Source organism: Sciurus carolinensis, chromosome 5 (assembly GCF_902686445.1).
Source record: "Sciurus carolinensis chromosome 5, mSciCar1.2, whole genome shotgun sequence".
Taxonomy (NCBI): Eukaryota; Metazoa; Chordata; class Mammalia; order Rodentia; family Sciuridae; genus Sciurus; species Sciurus carolinensis.
Genome location: NC_062217.1, coordinates 74558579 through 74569417, shown reverse-complemented (window position 1 = coordinate 74569417; position 10839 = coordinate 74558579). Strand labels below are relative to the sequence as shown.

The 10839-nt window shown below is 35.3% G+C and overlaps 1 pseudogene; it reads left to right on the top strand.

Annotated features, from left to right (window-relative positions):
• Window positions 1-9097: 9097 nt before the first annotated feature.
• Window positions 9098-10195, top strand: LOC124984867 (glyceraldehyde-3-phosphate dehydrogenase-like; annotated as a pseudogene).
• The last annotated feature ends 644 nt before the right edge of the window (window positions 10196-10839 follow it).

Genomic DNA, 10839 nt, shown 5'->3' with positions numbered 1-10839 from the left:
TGATTAAATAAATCGAGTTCTAATTTTAAGTATGTAAAACAATGTCAGGTACATAATGTTCAAAATATTAACCATTATTAATATTATGGTTTATTTGTGTTTATTTCACAGATGTTTTATAACTTTTGATACTGAGTTCGCCTTCTGTAAGAGCTGACTCTCCCATGGAGCCCAGTGTGTGCTGTATAATGGTTTGTATTATTTAAAGCCTGCAAGGTTTCTCCATCATTAGTTCATCTTTCAGGTCATCTTCAAAATTTAAAATCCCAATAAGACTTAAACAGAATTCCTCATGGTGTTTTCTTAGTTGCAACTGCTTTACCATATCATAGGCAAGAAGACAACATAAACCTTTCTTGAACGACTACTTGATAAGTTCTTCCTGTGTTAAAGTTTTAACTCATCCCACAGGGACAATACACTGTTCACTATCCTCAGTAAGTCCCAAGTCATTAGCTCCCATTTGGTGCGTAAAGAACTTCCAATGCCCAAAGGTCAGTTTTGCTTCATTGGTATTTGAATATGCATATTTAACACTATACTATTAAGTCCAGGATGTTGCTATGTAGAGGTGAGGGATACACAATCCAACATTTTATTTAAACTCTCTATAATTATACTACATATTGACAATTTTCTTTTTATAATTATTAAGTGATTCACCAAAATTTCATCTAAGGTGTTTTGAAAATAAACAAATTCATCTATATATGTATTTAACCAATTCAAACCAATTCTACTAGCATTATCACATGTCACATGAAAAATAGTTATATTGAATATCAGAGAAAACATGTATTATTAAGTAATTAAGCTTATTAATTAGAACATAAATTTTAATATTAAATAGTCAAGGACATGTTCCCTTAATGAAATGAAAGTGAATTAGAACCTAATGATCAAATACAATAACTGTAAGTCTTGGAATAAGGCAGGATCTAAGTTTGACCACTTTGACAACAAGTAATTTGATTTGAGATGTGTTTTGCTTCTCAAAATATATCATGGCATGAGTTTGTGGTGATGGTGCCATTAATAAGAGTTCAAAGTCTATGAAAGTACATAAATATATAAAATTTTGTGATTACTGGATATATTTTAGTCCATTGTGAATTGGTAGTAAAAAAACTATGGCTAACAACACATCTATAAGAAGGTTAAGAATGGCTCATTTAATGAGCCAGGAATGGTAGTGCACACCTGTCATTCCCAGTGACTCAGGAGGCTGAAGTAGGAGGATTGCAAGTTACAAGTCAGCCTCAGCAATTTATTGAGGCCCTAAGTAACTTAGAGAGATCACGTCTCAAAATAAAAAAATAAAAACGACTGGGGATTTGGTTCAGTGATTAAGCAACCCTGTGTTCAATCCGTGGTACAAAATAAAAAGGGGGCTCATCTTAAAAAAGGGGGAGAAAAGAAAATACATAAAGTTGCTGAAATAACCTTTCAAGAAATTAAATTTTTAGTTTTATTTAATCACAATTGATTCATTTTTTAAAAAGTTTTGAATAGTTCTCCAATTTTAAAAATACCTATAAATGTGGTACTAGTTTCCTAAGGTTACTATTACAATATTATAAACTTGCTGACTAAAAACCAGAAATTAATTTTTCTCACAGTTTTGAGACTTCCAGTCTAAAAACATTGTTTTGGCATGCTTTCCCTGATGTTGTAGAGGAAAATTTCTTCCAGAAATTTAGCTTAGCTTCTAGTACTGCTGGTTGTTCTTGACATGCCTTGGTTTGTGCATACATCACTTCAACATCTGTTTAAATCATCAAATGGTACTCCTCCTTTATATTTTTTCCCCAGTGTCTCTTCTTCTCTTTTTATAAGAATACTATTGGATAAAAGGGTCAGTCTACTCTACTGTGACTTCATCTCAACTTGATCACATCTGCAAAGACCCTATTTCCCAATAAGGTCCCATTCACAGATATCAGAGTTTAGGGCCTGCACGTATCTTCTGGGGGATGCAATTTAATCCACAACACTTGGACAAGAGGAATGTAGTAACAACTATTAGCAAATCTGTGCCCATAAATTTGATAGGTTAGGAGAAAGAGAGCGATTTTTCAAAAACATAAACTGCCAAAACGCATGCAAGGATAAATAGTGTGAGTAGCCCTATATCTAGTAAAATGTTTGAGCTAATAAATACCTCCAAAGAGGAAAGTGCTAGGAAAAGAAGGATTCACTGTTGAATTCTAAAAATCTCAATTTTCTATAAACTTTTTCAGAAAATGGAAGCATAGGGAACATTTACCTCCCAATTCATTTGACGAGATCAGCACTATATTAATACTAAAGCCAAATGCAAAAATTTGTAAAAAAAAGAATACAAGCAAGTTAAATCCAGAAATACATTAAATGGTGATACATCATGACCAATAGGGTTCAATCCATAAATGCAAGGCTGATTCAACATTCACAAATGTAATTTATCTTCTTAACAGATTGAATAAGAAAAACAGCACATGACCACACAGGATGGAGAAAAATCATTCAGAAATTCAATAACCATTCAAATAACTAGGGATAGAAAGAAACTATCTTAATTAGAATAAACATCAGGAATACTTAGCCTAATTATCATACCAAATTGTGACAGAATGACATTTTCTAAGACAGGAAAATAAATAAGGATATATCCAACATTATCCTGAAGATCTTGGTTAGAGTAGTTGGGCACGGAAAAAACAAATGAAAAGTATACAAAATTAAAAAGAGGGTAAGAAATAAAACTGTGGAACCTGGAGAAGAGAGTATCATATAAGGAAGGAAAGCTAAATAAATAAATAAATAAATAAATGTTCAGACTTAGCATAAAAAATGATGCCAACTTAGTAGCATGCATCCCTGTAATCAGATTTGAACTTTACATCTCTGGTCTTTCTTAAAAACCCATGAATCTAATTTAATCATGAGGAAAACCACCAAAAATATCCCCACAGAGATTTTATCCAAAATACCATGCCTGTGTAAAGCTTTCAAGGTCATCAAAAACAAGTAAAGTCTGAGAAGCTGTCACAGTAAGGAAGAACCTAAGAAGACATGACGGAAAAAAGTAACATGGTATCCTGGATGAGATCCTGGGACAGAAAGGTGACATTAAGGAAAAATGAGGAAACCTGAAATAGTATGGCTTTTGCTTAATAATAGTATATCAACATTGGTTTCCTAGTAGTGAAAATTACAACTTTAGGTGCTAAAAGTAGAAAAAACTAGGTATGGGTATATATTTGTCCTATCTTTGCAACTTTTCTCTAAATCTAAAGTTATTTTAAAATAAAAGTTATCAAAATGTGTATCATATAGAATTGTATATAAATAAAAACATATAAATGTATATGTATAGTTAGAAATATATAGAAAGAAACAGTCTCTAAAACTGTTAGTTTACAGCTTGACAACGTGTTTGGTTATTAAATATATAGGTTATTTAAGCCCTTAATTAATGATTAAATTAGTTAATCAATAAAATCATTATTCACCCTAATATTTATTTTCCTAAATATGACAAGACAAATATTCCTGCATGAGTTCTTTCACCTTCTTCTATTCTTGCACTGATTGAAGGAAATTGTTTTACACCTTCTTTATTTGTGAGACTTTGATGTGCAAAAATCAAGATAATGTTTGAGACAAATTGAAGGTTTCTAAGATCACCTGATGGATTTGTTTAAGTAGTGTGTATTTACTGGCAAAAAAACAAATGAATAGATCCAGATGTGTTAGCTGAATAAATTGAAAATTTTAAGTTCAGTGAAAGCGGTGATAGTTGTAAAATTTAAAGGAGAATACAAAAGAAAGAGAAATTCAGAGACATTCTAGTATGTAGAGTATATAAAAAAGAATTAAGACTCTCCTGTGTTAAAAATACCTTGTTGGCATTTTTAACTTCTTCTATAAAAATGCAGAATCCTTTTCAATTACTTTGGGGGTCTATTGTACTTGTTTTTAATATATCTGTGAAGAAAATTGACTCCAAATGACTTGACATATAAGTTATGGACACTTTCAAATATGTCTAGGCAAGGAAGACTATCATGGGAGCAGAAATTTAGTAAAATTAGCTCATTTGTTTCTCAGTTATGAAACTGACATAAAGGTCAGTAGTAAGACTGGATGCCTTTCCTCTTTACAAGTCACACAAGCAGTGGTTATTTCAATTTTTGTAACAACTGCCTGTGAACATTTGTCTACACAGCATGTAATTATACACTATTACCTTCTTAAATTCCATATTCATTTTGTATTATATTTATTAAAAATATGATTTTCATGTCTCAGTTTCCAAGTGGTTCTAATTTGTAAGTTTTTGGTTTAAGCATTAGGCTATTAATTTGAGCTGCCTATGTATTTCCCCTAAAACAAAAGGGAACAGTTACAACACTATGTCTCTGAGCGTCCCCTTTTTGTTCTCAAAAATCTATCCAAGTTAAGGAACAATGAGAGCAAACCTGGAAGGTCCACATACATATTACCTTGAAGAACACTGGCTTTCTCTTACACATTGGAAACTAGAGCAGTTAGTGTTATCTCTAGAAAGTTACTTTCTTACAAGTATGCCAGGCAGTTGCTCCTTGAAATGCTGGTCATACAAGCAAACTAAACAGGCTAATTCTGATGGTGTTGCTGCTTCTAAGACCTAACATACAAAACTGCTCTGAGTTGGAACTGGTACAGAACTGAGGGCACTATGCAAACAATACATGTCACCTGTCCATCCAATGGTCACTGGACAAAATGTCATGAGGGATAGAGGCATTTCTTGGCCAAAGACAGTGTGAGGGATAGAGATGCTATCTGTCAACCTGTCACCACTGAGCTTTTCTTAGAGCAGTCACTGACCTCTTGTAACTTTCCTTAATAAATCATCTCTCTCATACTCTCTCCAGGCACTTTCTTTACCTCTATGCAACCTACCCCCACAACCCTGGCACAACTGAGTTGTGGATAAGACCATTTGCAATTCCTAGAAATTAAGATACAGTCGAACAACTTGTATAATGAGTAGTAACTGACAAATAAAATGAGTAACTGAATTACCATATTTACATTCTTTCAGTTTCACGATATGAAATTATTAATCCAAGGTGATGGTTCAGCAAATGTACCATAGGATAACCTTGCAATAATTCTGAGAAATAAGTAATAAAAACGACTGAAGAGCTTACCTTCACAGACCACACAGTTGCAGACAGTCACCAAGCTCTATGCTGATATGAAGAATCCCCTGTGGACGGGAATGGTGGTCAGCATTCCTCAGCAGTCAGCAATAGCCCTGAGCCCTGAACCCAACAAAACAGCCAACAGCACTCTCTAAGCACACAGCACCCTCTAAGGATTCTCTGAGCAGGTGCAGTAACTCTCTAGGCACGCAGACTCAGGCCTCTGGACTATCTGACAAACATAGGATGGCAAAATAAACACAGCTACCAGGGAAGTAACTCCTTTTCCACAGAATCTCTAGGAGGGTCCACAGCTGTGAGTCCCAGAATTGCCAGTTAACTCAATTTGCATTCAGATGCATAGTCCAACAAAAGGTAATCTCTGAGGATAGTTTCAAGCAATCAGTGCAGAACTTCCGCACACACAACAGTGCACCTCACAAAGAGGCTTAACAGCGGAGCAGCCCACTGACCCAACCACCACCCAGTATGCCCAGATACAAGCCCAGCAATCCACTACCTGTGTACTCCAAAGGGGACAGTAGTCCTAGACCCTCTCATAGGCCACCAAGCACCATATCAAACAGTCTACAATGCCTGTACCTTATCTCACCACACCCTATACACTCCAAACTATATACAGAGTATCTCACACTGGATTTGACAACACTGTATACATGTGGTTTTTCTCAGAAGGGCACTCAAGACTGTAACCCCTAAGAAGAAGTAACCAGGCTACTAAGTCACAGGCAATGAGGGACCATCTACTCTGACTCACCAGAAAGCTGATACCAATACACACCAAAGATCTGATGATGCCTCCAAGAATTGTACCAGAAGTAAGCTGTTATGATCACTAACTCCACACACAGGGAAATACAGAGATAAAACTGAGGCGTGGTGGACATTTTCTAAAGATCCCAAATCCCAGTGAAATCTAAGTCAGGAAGATGCAATAAGAAATCTTTCCACCTTGCCATGGAATATCATAAAATGCTCTGATGTCAATTTTGATCTTGTAAATATTGCTTTTCATATTCAATCAGTATACATCCCTTTATAATTCCATATCACTGCCCTTGACTCAATTGCATTTCCTCTAATTTTTTTTAAAGCAGTAACTGGAATCATTCTTTCTGTCTTTGCTTTTCTATCTCAGGTTTGCACTTGCTCCTCTTAGTCTTCTCCTTCTTAAATTATCTTCTCCTGACTCAAATCCCATCTGATGCCCCATTTTCCTCTTTTTATGTTAGTTTGCATTAATTTTTCTTTAGTTTATCAATTTTTCTCTTCTCCCTGTTTTCAACAACTGTATAGTGCAATAGTAATTTTGTTATCTTTAACAATTAATTTATCAACTTATTCAAAAATCTTACTACAATTTTATACCTATGTTAGGGGAACTGTAGAAAACAATCTCAATTTTTTTTTCGGGATGTTTATTAGTAAAGAAGTTTCCCTGAAGTTATTTCAGTAATATCAAAGTAGTACTGGATACTGAGCATAACAGAGGATACACTTTGAGTGGAAGTATCAATACCTAAATACTCACCCAGTCTAGGTTACTTAAGAGAAAGAAGTTCACTAAAGAGTCCCTTGCATAAAACTCGAAGAGATAATCATCCCAGCAGATTAACAGACAGATAACATAAAAAAGGAAGGGAACAAGTCACCCCAAACAGCCCAAGACACTTCAACAACTGAAAACTGCTCTTTGTTTGCATTAAAAAAATATCTTTTCGCATTGAGTATCTTTTCCTTTAGTCTACTTTGTAATGCAATTCTGCCACTTTAAGTGATCAAGTGAAATTTATATGTGTTGGGGTTGATCACTTTGTTTCTTTAGATGCTTGATTTTGAAAGAAGGTGACATAATAGTTTTATTTTACAGAGCAGTTGGTTGTTGTTATTGTTGCTTAAGTAACTTCTTTTACATAAGGACAACATTAGAATTGAGTCAGAAGTTATTTATCAGACATTTTTTCATTAACTGAGTGACCTTAGTAAAATCATCAAGGAGTTTCAGTCTTTTATTATATCTAACATGTATATACTTGCATTTGTTTTCTGGTAGTTTTCTTCTGAGGTTCAAATAAAACGAGATATGAGAAATACATTATGAACCATAAAAAATATAAATATAAGGTATAATTATTGTTTAATCATAACTCATCACGCAAAGATCCTTCTGAGATATTCAAAGCACTATGATCAGTTAATGGGTGATAAATAATAAAGACAAATAAATAAGTATAAGAGTACAAAATTTAGATTTCTTGCAATGCTTATTTACAATAATTATTTTAGTACAAAACATAGAGCTTTATTGTTTTCCATGTGAAAAATATCAAACTCAGATCATGTTGCAGTAACTAGCAAGCAAACATATTTTCTGCTTACACATCTATAATAGTATATTGATGCTAACACATTTTACCTTCCTTAATTGGAAAATATCATGCTAAGTGAGATAAGCCAATCCCCCAAAACCAAAGACCGAATGATCTCTCTGATAAGTGAATGATGATACACAATAGGGGGTGGAAGGGAGGGAAGAATGGAGGAAGGATGGATTGTATAGAGGAAAAAGAGGTGTGGGGAGGAGGTGGGGGAAAGGGAAAATAAGAGAATGAGAAAACATCATTACCCTATATACATGTATGATTACACAAGTGGTGCAACTTTACTTTGTGTACAACCAGAGAAACAGCAGTTGTACCCCATTTGTGTACAATGAATCAAAATTAATTAATTAATTAAAAAAAGAAATGACAAAAAAAAGAATTCATATAGAGATATTCTAGTACATGAGATTAAAGGAACTTAAACTGCTAGTTTTGATGTTATATATATTATAAAGAAGATATTTACAAAAACTTTTTGAACATCAAATAGAGCTTCATTATAACATTTCTGCATATATCAAAAAGAAAACATATAATTCGGTTTTGTATTTGTATAGCCACTGTTCATGTAGCAAAGGTAAGACTATTAGCAGTGCTTTTTATAAGGTGCATTGCTGGGATAAGACTGGTCTAGGACCACAGTGATCCAAAATCATCTACTGCATTCATGAAGAAAAGTCAGAAGAGAAACACACTGAACAGAACGGCAGTCTAAATGAATTAGCTTCATGATTGGGAAAATGCCATCAGCAATAAAAGATGGAGATAGAAGAGAAAACCAAAATAACAGCAACCAAAGCAAGGAATAAAATATAGGATCATATCAGATGGGAATGGTGAATTGGGAAATTCATTTCAGAAATGAAATTCTGCCTAAGTTTTCTTTTTATATAGTTCCTGACATTTGATAGATGAGGTTATTAGTTTGAATTTTGAAAAAATCTGTAGAGAATCACATTTCTGGCTTGAGCTAGAAAACATGCTCACATCTAGAACATGTACATAATTTTTCACTAAGAATAATTTTAAATAGTGGGGCAGGAACACCATTTTATTTGTCGGAGTACCTTGGTCAATTTTGAAAAGATTCTCATTTAGGTGTAAAATAAAAGCAGAATATAATAAAAATGGATTATACCTATTTTAAATGATGATAAAGTATGAGAAATATGTCAAAATTAGAGATGAGAGAATAACAAATTGACAATTATGCCAGTCTTTTGAGCCACAGGCAAGATAGAAACACCCTTTTCTGATCAAAACTTGGATCAAGAAGAAAAAATTCATTAATAGAAAAAAATGTTGCAAAAGTTACATAGAAAATAAACTACCAATAATAAAATGCATCATATATAACACATTGTTTCTTGGTATTAACACCTACACTGAGAGCCAATATTACTTTCTTTACTTTAGAAGTAAAAAAAAATATCTGATTCAGGCTCTCTGCTCCTCCTTGTTTGACACACAGCTGCTTCTTCTCGACTCTTGCAGTGCCAGCCGAGTCCCTGAGACCCTATGGTGAAGGTCAGAGTGAACGAACTTGGCCGTATTAGGTGCCTGGTCACCAGGGCTGTTTTTAACTCTGGCAAAGTGAATATTGTGACCATCAATGATCCCTTCATTGACCTCATCTACATGGTTTACATGTTCCAGTGTGATTCTATCCATGGTAAATTCATAGGCACACTCAAGACTGAGAATGGGAAGCTTGTCATCAGTAGAAAGTTCATCTCCATCTTCCAGGAGCGCAATCCCTCCAGTATCAAATGGGGTGGTGCTGGTGTTGAATATGTTGTGGGGTCCACTGGTGTCTTCACTACCAAGGAAAAAGCCAGGGCTCATTTGAAGGGTTGTGCCAAAAGTGTCATCATCTCTGCCCCTTCTACTGATGCCCCCATGTTTGTGATGGGCATGAGCCATGAGAAGTTTGACAACTCCCTGAAGATCGTCAGCAATGCCTCCTTACCACCAACTGCTTAGCCCCCCTGGCCAAGGTCATTTATGACAACTTTGGCATTGTGGGAGGACTCATGACCACAGTCCATGCCATCACTGCTACTCAGAAGACTGTGGATGACCGCTCTGGGAAACTGTGGCATGATGACCATGGGGCTGCCCAGAATATCATCCCTGCATCCACTGGAGATGCCAAGGCTGCAGGCAAGGTCATCCCTGAACTGAATGGGAAGCTCACTGGTATGACTTTCTGTGTGCCCACCCGCAGCGGGTCAGTTGTGGATCTGACCTGTTGCCTGGAGAAAGCTACCAAACACAATGACATCAAGAAGGTGGTGAAGCAGGCATCAGAGAGTCCCCTCAAGGGCATCCTGGGCTACACAGAGGACCAGGTTGTCTCCTGCAACTTTAATAGTGATACCCACTCTTCCACTTTTAATGCTGGGACCAGCATTGCCTCAATGACCACTTTGTCAAGCTCATTTCTGGTATGATAATGAATTTGGCTATAGCAACAGGGTGGTGCACTTTATGGTTCACATGGCCTACAAGGAGTAAGAGCCCCTGGACCATCTGCCCCAGCAAGAACACAGAGGAAGAGAGAGGCCCTCAGCTGGGGAATCCCTGCCCCTAAATTAGTCCCTCAACACACTGAGAATCTCCTCCCCTCCCAATTATCATCCCAGACCCCCTGAAGAACTGGGAGGGGCTTAGGGAGCCCTACTGTCACATACCATCAATAAAGTTCACTGTACCCCCCCAAAACCAGATGTAAAACTTCCATCTCAGTCTTTCAACACCATTCCTCTCTTTCTTCCTTCTTCCTTATCCTCTTCTGTATGCATTATGGGCTACAGTATAGTAATTCAATACATTTATATAATTTTGAAGATCAGGGTAATTAATATTTCCATCTCCTCAATGTTCTTCTTTTAATGTGTTATGAACATTGAAACTCCTCTAATTATTTTGAAATGTATAATTAAAACTTGTAGAGAATTCTTTTTTTTTGTCTTGATTAAAAGTAATATTTTGAAAAAAATTAACTTTGTTGTATATTCTTGGGATTTACAATGTAATGTTATGGGATACATATCAAGAGAAAAGCAAATAGTATAGTGAAGCAAATGAACATATTATCTCACTTTATATGTTATTTATTGAATAACAAGAACATGTAAAATCTACTTATTTAACAACAACAACAAAGAAAAACTCTGAATACAATATTATTAACTACAATCCTCATGCTGTACATTAGATTTCTAGACTGGATCATCCTACATATCGTTACTATATCC